Genomic DNA, 12,500 nt, shown 5'->3' with positions numbered 1-12,500 from the left:
TTTGGAGATTAACTCAACACAGAAGACCTCATCCGAGCTGTCAGAATAATATCACAGGAGGAACTAATGCCTTTAGAGAACAAATAATGCTTTGTTTAGAAGCATAAACATGACAAAGCAGTTTTTCCAATGACTCTATATATGTTGAAACAATTTGAGAGATATTGTATGTACATCCTTATGGTGGAAGCATGAAATAAAAAAATAAAAAAATATTCAAATATATATAGGCTTATATATATTTTTTTTATATAATTGTCTGAGCTTGTGTAGGGATATGACTGACTGAGTATTTTTGTCGCATGGTGTTACATTCACATAAGGCAAAAGCAGATCCCCGCCCTGCCACCTGTGTCATAGTTGTTATGTCTTTGGGCAAGACACTTCATCCACCTTGCCTCGTGTGAATGTCGATAGTTAGCCTGCTGCTATCGGTGTATGAATGTGTGTGTGAATGGTAACGTGGGAATGGGAACAGGTCTCCCTTGCAAAAGAGTCTTTGGACTCAATGGAATTTACCTGTATAAATAAAGGTTAAAAAAAAAAAAAAAAAAAAAAAAAAGCAGTAATGAGGCAAAATAGCTTCAGGTGGCTCACATTACCCGATGCCTCAGATTCCCCCGTTCTCTCCTATATAGGCCTATATTTTTTTTTATAATTGTCTGAGCTTGTGTAGAGATATGGCTGACTTAGTATTTTCGTCGCATGGTGTTACATTCACATAAGGCAAAAGCAGTAATGAGGCAACATGTCTTCAGGGCAAAAAATCATCCAGTCAGTGTTCAGGAATAACCTGAACTGATAAAGCTTTTAAAGGTGCAGTCAGGGAATCTGGAGAATGCACGATGTCAGAATCAGTGAATATCTCCTCATGAAAAACCCACTAAAACCTGTCTGTACTGTGTGTGGGCGCTGAAAAAAATACATACACAGCCTAGGCTCTGTAAACGTGTATGTTTATTTATTTTATTTAACTTTTATTTATCCTCGAGAGACCAATTGAGGGGTGACCCTCATTTACAATTGCGTCGAGTTCAAACAAATTCAAAGGAAAAACAACAATACATAAACAATATTCAATGCAAATACATCAAATACACAACAACAGGTGAAGAGAAAAACAATTGAAACATTTACACAGTGGTGAAGAGTGGCAGCAATTAAAATGAAATGGGTGAAAGTACAGTATGTAAATAAAGACGTTGCACCGTAACTAGAAACACTAATGCATGTTTGTTTTGCTACTGGAATCGAACCCGGGCACCCCCTTGCCAGTGTATTTTTCATATATACTGTAGTCTATGTATTTTATTTATTTATTTAATTTTTAATTTTTTCCAATAGATTATCGAATGCAAACAGTCACAAACGACCTACTTTTTGATCATAATTCATTCATTTCCTTGCTATTGTTCGGATGTGATTGTGTAGTTGCCAGCACACTGATGCAAGTGGACCTACCTACCTACTGTATTTCTTGGATTTCTTAGCTATGGTTTTGGATATGACCCTGTTTATACACGCCAGCAGTAGCATGGTGGTGATGCCAGTGTATTCATCCGCACATGAAGAACCATTTAAAGGGTTAAAAAGCAGAACGTGATTCATCCAGCCTGTTGTAAATCCAACATGACGTGAACCCACTGACTTGCCTCAGCTTTTCTTCCTGGCTCAATACTGCCACCTGGTGTTGAGAATGTTTAACTGCTGCCACAGTGGCAAAACAATAGAATTAAACCTGCAGTGTGTAGAATTTTGGGTTTTATTTCCTAGCAGATTTTGTAGAAAGTAATTATAATATCCATAAGTACATTTAATTTAGTGCATAATAACTGAATTTTTTTTTTTTATTATTATTTTTTCCCTCAGAAAGGGTCTCATATATGTCCATATTTCTCCATACCTTGGATCAAGGCCTGGGCGCCGCCATGTTGGAAGTGTCATAGTTGGAATGTCATCAGGTGCATTGTTTGAAATTTAGAATTGTTCTTGTCCTTGAAGGCCACTGTAGCTTCTGTTATTATTCTAAAGGGTTGGGGTTACCCAGGGAGCGTTGCATTCTAGAACTTTGTAGAACTTACTTGATAATGTCATATTACACACTGCACCTTTAAGATGATGCTTGGTTTAATATTTGATTATAGTTTGATTTTGAGAATATAAAGCATTATATGTAAGCAAGACTATGTACAGGTCTTTAAACAAATAGTTTTTAAATAAACAATGCATCATTTATCAGACAATTAACGACATATGTACAAATCCTTCTGCAATAACCTTCAGAATAGTGCTGAGGATGATTATGGAAAGTTTTAGTTGATGTATGTAAGTGCTTTAGGAATTACATTTTAGGTTCATGGTTTTAAAGGAGAAATATACAGACGCAAACAAAAAAGATTTAGTCAAATAAACACCTAAATGTACGTTTTAGACCTTTGATATATGAAAAAACTAAACATGTTATGGAAGCAAAACAGACAGCAATCTCAATAGAATAGCAAACGTAGGTTGCGTTCCGAATCGCATACTCTTTCTTTTTTCTATTCTACATACTACATCCAACGTTAAAAAATAATCTAGTTAGGCTGCAGTAGGCATACTATTGGGACATGCTTTACTCTTTTATTTCATCATTGCGCCTTGATCTTGCCTCTTGCTTTTATATCCGTCGCATCCCCGTTTGTTTTCATACGGAGGCTTCGTCGATGTGACGTCACTTCACGTGTGCACTGGATTGTGGGTCAGAATCGCCCAAATAGGATGCAGTTTTCAACACTAACAATCTTGGCCGCATGAAGTAGGACATCCGGGTACTTCTAACCATCCTAAATCTGGCCACAAGAATCGGGACATCCTAAATCTTTTTTTCTACCATACTATATAGTAGAAAGTATGCGATTCGGAACGCAACCATACTGTACATCCCCCTCCACCCATGTTGCACTTGAATGAAACATATTGTCTGGTGTGTAGAGTAATCCTCTTTATGTTGATGATCATGATTCGCTACCTGCCTAGGCTCTGTAAACTATGTAAACAAAGGCTTCCGTCCATCATAGCAACATGCCCCGTATACAGAGCCTAGGCTGCGTATTAACACTAGATTCTGTGATCCAGAAAATAAGAGATATAGAGCCCATTCTGTGTTGATGCATTTGCCCACATATCAAGTATATACAGCCCTGGAAGAAATTAAGAGACCACTCCAAATGTTCAGTGTCTCTCGTTTTACTATTTCTAGGCATATGTTTGAGTAGAATGAACATTTTGGTTTTATGATATAAACCACTGACAACATTTGGAAGATTTAAGAAAAATCCAGACTGGTCTCTTAATTTTTTTCCGGAGCTGTATATGATTAAATCCACATGGGATCTATTGTAATCCCTTGCACATTAGCCAATGGGGCATATGTGGCTCAGTTGGTAGAGCGGGTCGGCCGATGATCGAAGGGTTGGAGGTTCGATCCCCGCCCTGCCACCTGTGTCATTGTTGTGTCCTTAGGCAAGACACTTCACCCACCTTGCCTCGTGTGAATGTCGATAGTTAGCCTGCTATCGGTGTATGAATATGTGTGTGTGTGAATGGTAACGTGGGAAAGGAAAACAGGTCTCCCTTGTAAAAGAGTCTTCGGTCTCAATGGGATTTACCTGTAGAAATAAAGGTTAGAATAGCACGTTAGCCATTAGCTGCTACGTGACATTTGACCATGACCTCTGTGTGGCCAGATGTTCTATAATCTACAGATACTAACACTATACTCAATGGTAATGATGATTAGATTGGATTGGACAGATACACTAGTAATTAAGCCTGTACTGATTATAATGTTGCACTGTCAATACAGATACATTAAAGGTGGAGTCAGTGATTTTGGAGAACGCTTGTTGTTGGCAAAATCAGTGAACATCTCCTCCTTGACAAAACATATTTAAGAAAACGTTTAAATTTTTTTCACAAGCTTTGAAGAGATGTTGGATTTTTTATTTTTTTATTTTTTTTAAGATTTTTTTGCATTTTTATGCTTTATTGATAGTGTAGAGACAGAGTTGAAATGGGACAGAGAGGGGAGTGACATGCAGAGAACGACCGCAGGCTGGAATCGAACCCGGGTCCGCTGCTGGCCGAGGCCCATGGGAGGGGGGGGGGGGGACGGACGGACGCCCTACCAACTGAGATAAGGGCGCCCCAACTTTTTTTTTCACTATATTTTGTAAATGTTTCCAAATGCAGGAATGGAGCTTGACACATTGTTTGAAGTGCAATCGTGCCGCAATTTGAGCATCTGTCAAAAACAACAAAAAATAAAAATAAAAATCTCTCTCTCTCTCTCCCTCTCTCTCTCTCTCCCCCCCTCTCTCCTTCTCCTTCTCCCCCTCCCTCTCTCCTTCTCCCCCCCTCTCTCCCTCTCTCTCTCTCTCCCTCTCTCTCCCTCCCCCTCCCCCCCTCTCTCTCTCTCTCAGTTCCCGTGGACCAGTCTCCCTCCTCCTCTCTCCCCCCTCCCCCCCCCCGGCCCCCCCTCTGGCCCAAACGGTGAGGTCGTGGTTCCTAACGGTAGCAGTGACGTGGCGGTGAGCTTTGACCCTGACCCGGCAGACCTGGCCCTCTCTAGCGTCCCGGGACAAGACACATTCGACCCCCGACGTCACCGCTTCTCTGACGAGGAGCTCAAGCCGCAGCCCATGATCAAGAAGGCCCGCAAGATGCTGGTGCCCGTCGAACAGAAGGTAGGCTAACTACAACTCCCACAATGCTTTGCTGTTTAGTGCAGTTTATTTACTACAACAGAGCATACACACAGCTTACTATATATTAGTTAGTATTATTAGTTTGCATTAAAGCCCATTAGATCTTGACATTAAAGCCCGCAACAAGCTGGTGCCCGTCGAACAGAAGGTAGGCTAACTACATCTCCCACAATCCCTTGCTGTTTGTTTGCTGTAGCCTACAACAGAGCATACACACAGCTTACTATATATTAGTTAGTAGTTTGCATTAAAGCCCATTAGATCTTGACATTAAAGCCCTCAACAAGCTGGTGCACGTCGAACGGAAGGTCAATATCCTCATTCATAAATATGTCCTCATTGGTGTTAAATCACCTCTGCTAATAATCTGAATTATCCTCCTGAGCGGAGAATTACAAATATTAATATTACATTTTGTACATTGAGAGGGCAAGTCTTATGGAGGAATCCATGTTTTTGGAATGTGCACAGTGCCCATTTAAAGGTGCAGTGTGTAATATGACATCATCAAGTAAGTTCTAGAAAGTTCTAGAATGCAACACTCCCTGGGTAACCCCAAACATTTTGAATAATAACAGAAGCTACAGTGGCCTTCAAGGACAAGAACAATTCTACATTTTAAACAATGCACCTGATGACATTCCAACTATGACACTTTCAAGATGGCGGCACTAGGCCTTGGTCCAAAATTTGCAGAAATATGGACATATATGAGACCCTTTCTAAGGGAAAAATAATAATTCTAAAAAAAAAGAACTGACCCCACTTTGTTTTGTCTTTTTCTCTCTCTCCTCTCCATCCCTCCTTCGTCCCAACACACCCCAACATACCACACACACACACACTCCCCCCTTCACAAACAAACACACACACACACACACTCCCCCCTTCACAAACAAACACACACACACACACACACACACACCTCCCCACACAAACAAACACACCTCCCCCCACTCACACACACACTTCCCCAACCTCCCCAACACACACACACACAAACAAACACACACTCACCCCCCCCCCCCCCCACACACACACACTCACCCCCCCCCCCCCCCTCGCACACACACCTCTACAGGACGAAAAGTACTGGAATCGACGGGTGAAGAACAACGAGGCGGCGAAGCGATCGCGCGACGCCCGGCGGCTCAAGGAAAACCAGATCAGCGTTCGGGCCGCATTCCTCGAGCGCGAGAACTCAGCGCTCAGGCAGGAGGTCGCCGACATGCGGAAGGAATTGGGACGCTGCCGGAATGTCATCAACAAGTACGAGAGTCGCCACGGAGACGACTTGTGAAGGAGGGGCTTGAGGTGTGAGAGAAAGTTCATTCCGGAATTTGGAAGGAGGAGAAATTAATTCCGGAAGTGTGGCCGGGGTGTTTTGGTGGCGGCGGCGAAAATTCCGGATGATTCTTCGAGATGATTTTTTTTCGATTTTTGTCACGTGACATGATGGGAAACAATGCAACAATTTAATAAGCAAGCAGCGAAGTCAAGTCAAGTCGTTTGGCAATGACATTCTTAAAATTCAGAGGCTGTGTTTTTCGAAAAAGCCATACTAACTAACGAACAACCGTCCTACTCATACTATATTTTGACGTCAATTTGAGTATGCTGTTGTAGTGGTTGTGTATGGGAGTTTGTGTAGGCGAGAAATGCCCGGATGAGAACTGATACTTCCGGGGAAAAGATGTCGTGTGTATGGATCGATTAGGTTACTTCTTTTCCTTCTCAACCTGCCCCCACAATGCATTGCGTCTTTTCAAACGACACAGACGTTTTTAATTTTTTTTTTTAATTCTTTATTGCTTCTGTATACTTGTTGAGTATGTAGTAGGGAGGACGTTAGTAGGCCGTATATGGAACACAGCCTCCGATTTGTCTATAAGGACAACGATGCAACAATCACAACACTAGCAAGTCCTTGGCGATGAAATTCTTAAACAATTCTTAAAGTAGATGAAGGAGGAAATGTGGGGAGGGGGAAAGGCGGGAGGGGGCTATGAGAAAATTCGTATTTTTTTCAAGGGTACTTAAATGCAGCGACCCAACAGCACTTTAGTTGAAGTGGTCTTTGGGGTGAAAAGGCCGGGGGGCGGAGACCTGCAGTAAGCGCTGTGCGACACCGGCTGGCAACATGTGAAAAGAAAATTTGTTTTTTAAATAAGGAAGGAAGGAAGGAAGGAAGGAAGGAAAGAAGTAAGGAAGGAAAGAAGTAAGGAAGCCCCTTTTACACATGCACAGAAATGGAACGTTATCGAAAAAATAAGTTTATCCCAGACCCATCTCAGGGGCAATAAGAACAAACTGATCAAATTAAGATCTGCAATATATATATAGGCTCATCAATTACATACACGCACACGCACACACACACGCACACACACACACGCGCACATGCACACGCACACACACACACACACACCCCCTGCCCCACACACACACACACACACAAACCCCCTCTGCCCCACACACACACACACACACACAGACGCACACACACACACACACACAAACCCCCTCTGCCCCACCCACACACACACACACACACACACACACACACACACACACACACACACCCCACACACACACAGGTAAACCCCGGATAATTTCCTATAGCCACACAGTGCATGTGTGAAAGGGGCTTCATTATTATCAGTCATCAGTGTGAATAGCTAGCTGTTGCTTCAGGACGGCACATAATGGCAGCAACAGCGCCACCATTTTGGATCCAGTTTCACTCCCTCTCTCTCTCTCTTTGTTGTAGGTGCTGTTTATAATAGTTGATTTCCACACAGACGTACTGTATCAAACCCTTTTTCTGGCAGCTTACGTCCACCCCCCCCACACCCCCCCCCACCCCCCCACACCCCCCTCGGTGCTTTGATATTTACGGCCGGTGTCGCATGGCATTTTTTGCGGGTAGTTCACTTACGTACGGCCGACTTTTACTCCTGCCATTTTTCAATACAGGGTGATTTTAACTTCACATTATGCCAGTGAAAAAAAATATATAAATCACTTTTTAATAGAAATATATAGCTCAAGGCACGGGACACTCAAGGATTACAAGCCAGGCAGTCAGGAGAGGAAACGAGAGGAGAGGAGAGGAGAGGAGAGGAGAGGAGAGGAGAGGAGAGGAGAGGAGAGGAGAGGAGAGGAGAGGAGAGGAGAGGAGAGGAGAGGAGAGGAGAGGAGAGATCAGATAAAATGTGTAATTATGAATTTTCTAGGGCAAAAAATAACACATGTATATTTTTGAACTGGGCCCGATTAAAAAGGCAAACAGACTAGTCCAGCTAAAGAGATGGAAAAAGGTGCAGGGGGGGAGAGGGGGGGAGAGGGGGAGAGGGGGAAGGGGGGGTTCGTCCATAACAACGCGATAAAGAGATTTTGAACTTATATGATTATTGTATATTTTTCTATTAGCAAAAAGAGAATATAGCCACAGGAGAGGTTGGGATGGTTTTGGTGATTAAATCTTTTTGTATATTTTATATATAATGGGGGAGTGGGGGGGGGGGGGCTGTTAAAAGCTGGACAGTCGAAAACATAGGGGCCACGCACGTACACACACACACAGAGACAGAGACACACACACACACACAAAGCGCTATTTCCTCCTATAGCTGTCTATCGCTTGAATAAATAGAAAAAATTATTAAATCTATTTTTGATTTTACTTGGAGTTGGTTAGTGGGACATGTAGGCGCTACAGAGAATGTATAACGGTTGAATCAGGTATATTTCACAAACGTGCGGGGCAAGGGCGAGCATCTTAGTAACGATTGTTTTGTTTTTGGGGGGCTAAAAGGGGGTCCCAGCAGAGAGGGGGGGGGGGGGGGGCATTTAAATATAAGAGGAACACATTGAAACAAAAATTGTATAGTTTAAAAAAAATATGTTTATGTGTGTGTTTTTTGTTTTCTTTGTGGGGGGGGCGGGGGGGGGCTCCCTGTCAAAAGCACTTGACTATGTATACTCTTCTATTTGATTCCGTGTATGAAATTATGAGATATTTCTTCTTATTCTTATTCTTCTTTTTTTTTTTTTTTAATACTCGCAGGGCTGCACAGGGCTTTTATTTTGAAAAGGTGAGAGGGAGACAGGGGAGTAATTAAGCCATCATCAGAAAACAGTTTAAAAGTGTGTGTGTGTGTGAGCAGATGTCTTGACTTGGTTAAAATAAGGTGGAAGGGTTTCTTTATGCATTTAGTTTGGTGTCTCGCTCACACACAGAAATACACATAGACGCACACACACACACACACACACACACACACACACACACAGACGCACGCAGACAGACAGACAGACAGACAGACACACGCAGACACACATCACACACACACACATAGACGCACGCAGACATACAGACACACACAGACACACACAGACACAGACACACATAGACGCACGTAGACGCACGCAGACACACGCAGACAGACACACAGACACATAGACGCATGCAGACACATAGACGCACGCAGACATATAGACAGACAGACAGACAGACAGACAAACAGACAGACAGACACACAGAAAGACAGACACACACAGACACATAGACGCACGCAGACATATAGACAGACAGACAGACACACACAGACACATAGACGCACGCAGACATACAGACAGACAGACAGACAGACACACACACAGACACACACACACACACACACACACACACACACACACACACACACACACACACACACACACACACACACACACACACACACACACACAGCCATCACTGAGGTTTTTTGACCCTTATTGTTGTTGTTGGATGTTGTTATGGACTATTATGGTGCTGATCTGATTTGATCCATCACCTCACACACACACACACACACACACACACACACACACACACACACACACACACACACACACACACACACACACACACACACACACACACACACACACACACACACACACACAGAGAAAGTACTGAACTGCCTATACCCTTTCTTTGTCTTTTTTTCATATTTTTTTTTGTTCTCTTATTTTGTTAAATATTGTATCAATGAACCATATATAGATTTAAACACACACACACACACACACACACACACACACACACACACACACACACACACACACACACACACACACACACACACACACACACACTTTGTCTATACCTCTCCTTCAATCTTTTTACCCAATGAGAAATTAGACTTGCACCCGTCTGCTACTGTACCATAACTGTACCATTTATTATTGAATATCGAACTATTCTCTCACTAGATAAATGAATAAATAAATATATATATATATATATGTATATGATATATGCTTGAATCATGTGGTTATATAGTTGTAATATACATAATTGAATATATTATATTACAGAGAAAAACCCCAATCTGAATCATTTTGTCAGTTTTGCGCTCAGGTGTTTTTCTGTCTGAGGTGTTCAAATACACGTATTAAAAAAATGAAAAAAAAAAAAAAAAAAACGTCTTTGTTTTCGATGAGATGAAGGTTGCGTTCCGAATCGCATACTCTTTCTTTTTTCTATTCTACATACTACATCCGACGATAAAAATAATCTAGTTAGGATGCAGTAGGCATACTATTGGGACATACTTTTACTCTCTTATTTCATCATAACTTGCTTTTATATCCGTCGCATCACCGTTTGTTTTCATATGGAGGCTTCGTCGATGTGACGTCACTTCACGTGCGCAATGGATTGTGGGTCAGAATCGCCCAAATAGGATGCAGTTTTCAACACTAACAATCTTGGCCGCATGATGTAGGACATCCGGGTACTTCTAACCATACTAAATCTGGCCACAAGAATCGGGACATCCTAAATCTTTTTTCTACATACTATATAGTAGAAAGTATGCGATTCGGAACGCAACCTCTGTGTTTCGTTTGGTTTAGAGTTTGGGTCCGGGGTTAAATCAAATCAAAGGTGCTACAAGGAACTTTCAGTTTGTGTTAATTCTAGCGCCCCCCTTTGGACAAAAGCGGTAGTGTTTTTACCACGCCAGCTGTTGTTCCTGGGTGAGCGTATATACCCCATGACAAAGGCATTGCGAAAAATATATTAAAATAGCTTTTCTTTGCACTGATGGTCTCGTTTGTAATTTATGATCATCGGAGGGAAAAATGAGACTGTTTCAGAAATATTTAAAAGTTCCTCGTAGCACTTTTTACATTTTTATTTTTTACAAATGCATTACATTTTTTTGGGTTAAATTGTTATGGTTCTGTTGCAGTTTATTTCAGTTACACATAAACACACACACACACACACACACACACACACACACACACACACACACACACACACACACACACACACACACACACACACACACACACACACACACACACACTAACTTTTGAACTTTTCGAAATCTCAGAACTCCTTAGGTTTCCATTTGTCGATGGACCATGAAAGAAAGAAAAACTATTTCTTTTTCTTCTCGATACCCTGGGATGGATTTTTCGGGGATTTCTTCACTAAACAAGACCTTTCTGAATCTTTTCGAGCTATTTTTCTATGTTTACGTGTTTCTTGAGCGTATTGCAACTTTACAGTGGGTCCAATCGTAAAGGGGCCCACACCCCCGCACTCTCTCTCTATGTGTGTTTGACATTATGGACAATTCTCTGCTGTGTACCTACAATAAAAACAGCAACGGTTTTCGGGTAACCATGACAATAATAACCAAAATAACGATACATCATGTTCACTTCAGCTTTGGTATTTTCTCCCTCGTTTTTTGTGGATCCTGAAAAAAAAAAATTGATTGATTGATTGATTGAATCGCCATTTTTATTTTGTGACTGTTATGAACTACAATTCCCATGAGCGCTAGCAACACTACACCCCAAGACCTCACCTATAGTATTGTGTGCAGTCATACAGGGATAATGAAGGCATATGGTATGGACCCCCCCCCCGCCCGACCCCCCTTTTCCAAACACCAATAAATGCTTATCCTTATCACTGACAGTGGTCCAGTCTTAAATGTATTTTTGCTTGCCTTTCTAACTGCACTGCCTGGCCATGAGAATAAAGGAGGGAGACAGAGAGAGGGAGAGAGACAGAGAGAGAGAGAGAGAGAGAGACAGAGAGAGAGACAGAGAGACAGAAAGAGAGAGAGAGAGACAGAGAGAGGGAGAGAGAGAAGGAGAGAGGGAGAGAGAGAGAGAGAGGGAGAGACAGAGACACAGAGAGAGACAAGGAGAGACAGAGAGAGAAGGAGAGAGACAGAGAGAGAGAGGGAGAGAGAGAGAGATGGAGAGAGAGAGAGAGAGAGACAGCGAGAGAGAGAGAGAGAGAGAGACAGAGAGAGACAGCGAGAGAGAGGTACATAGAAAGAGAGAGCATGATTGCTGGTCCCTCCCTAATGTATTTCACCTGTGTCTCGTTGCCCCCCCTATATAAGCCCTTGTGTCCTCACTTTGTTAAACCTGCAGTGTGTAGAATTTTGGGTTTTATTTCCCAGCAGATTTTGTAGAAAATAATTATAATATCCATAAGTACGTTTAATTTAGTGCATAATACACACACACACACACACACACAGACACACTATAATAGCTGAATTTTTTTTTTGAATTATTATTATTTTCCTTTGAAAGGGTCTCATATATGTCCATATTTCTGCATATTTTGGACCAAGGCCTTGTCACTGCCATTTTGGAAGTGTCATAGTTGGAATGTCATCAGGTGCATTGTTTAAAATTTAGAATTGTTCTTGTCCTTGAAGGCCACTG

At 42.0% G+C, this 12,500-nt stretch overlaps 1 pseudogene across 1 annotated transcript in view; it reads left to right on the top strand.

Annotated features, from left to right (window-relative positions):
- Positions 1–6,669, top strand: part of LOC307264133 (thyrotroph embryonic factor-like) — a 31,438-nt pseudogene extending 24,769 nt beyond the window's left edge. Inside the window, exons 4-5 of the transcript XR_013845621.1 lie at positions 4,464–4,727; positions 5,830–6,669. The product of XR_013845621.1 is annotated as a thyrotroph embryonic factor-like (transcript). The remainder of the gene's footprint in view (positions 1–4,463; positions 4,728–5,829) is intronic.
- Positions 6,670–12,500: the final 5,831 nt, after the last annotated feature.

Source organism: Ammodytes marinus (assembly GCF_949987685.1).
Source record: "Ammodytes marinus genome assembly, chromosome: 17".
Classification (NCBI taxonomy): domain Eukaryota; kingdom Metazoa; phylum Chordata; class Actinopteri; order Uranoscopiformes; family Ammodytidae; genus Ammodytes; species Ammodytes marinus.
The sequence above is the reverse complement of the archived record's forward strand: the minus strand, read 5'-3'. Positions and strand labels throughout refer to the sequence as shown.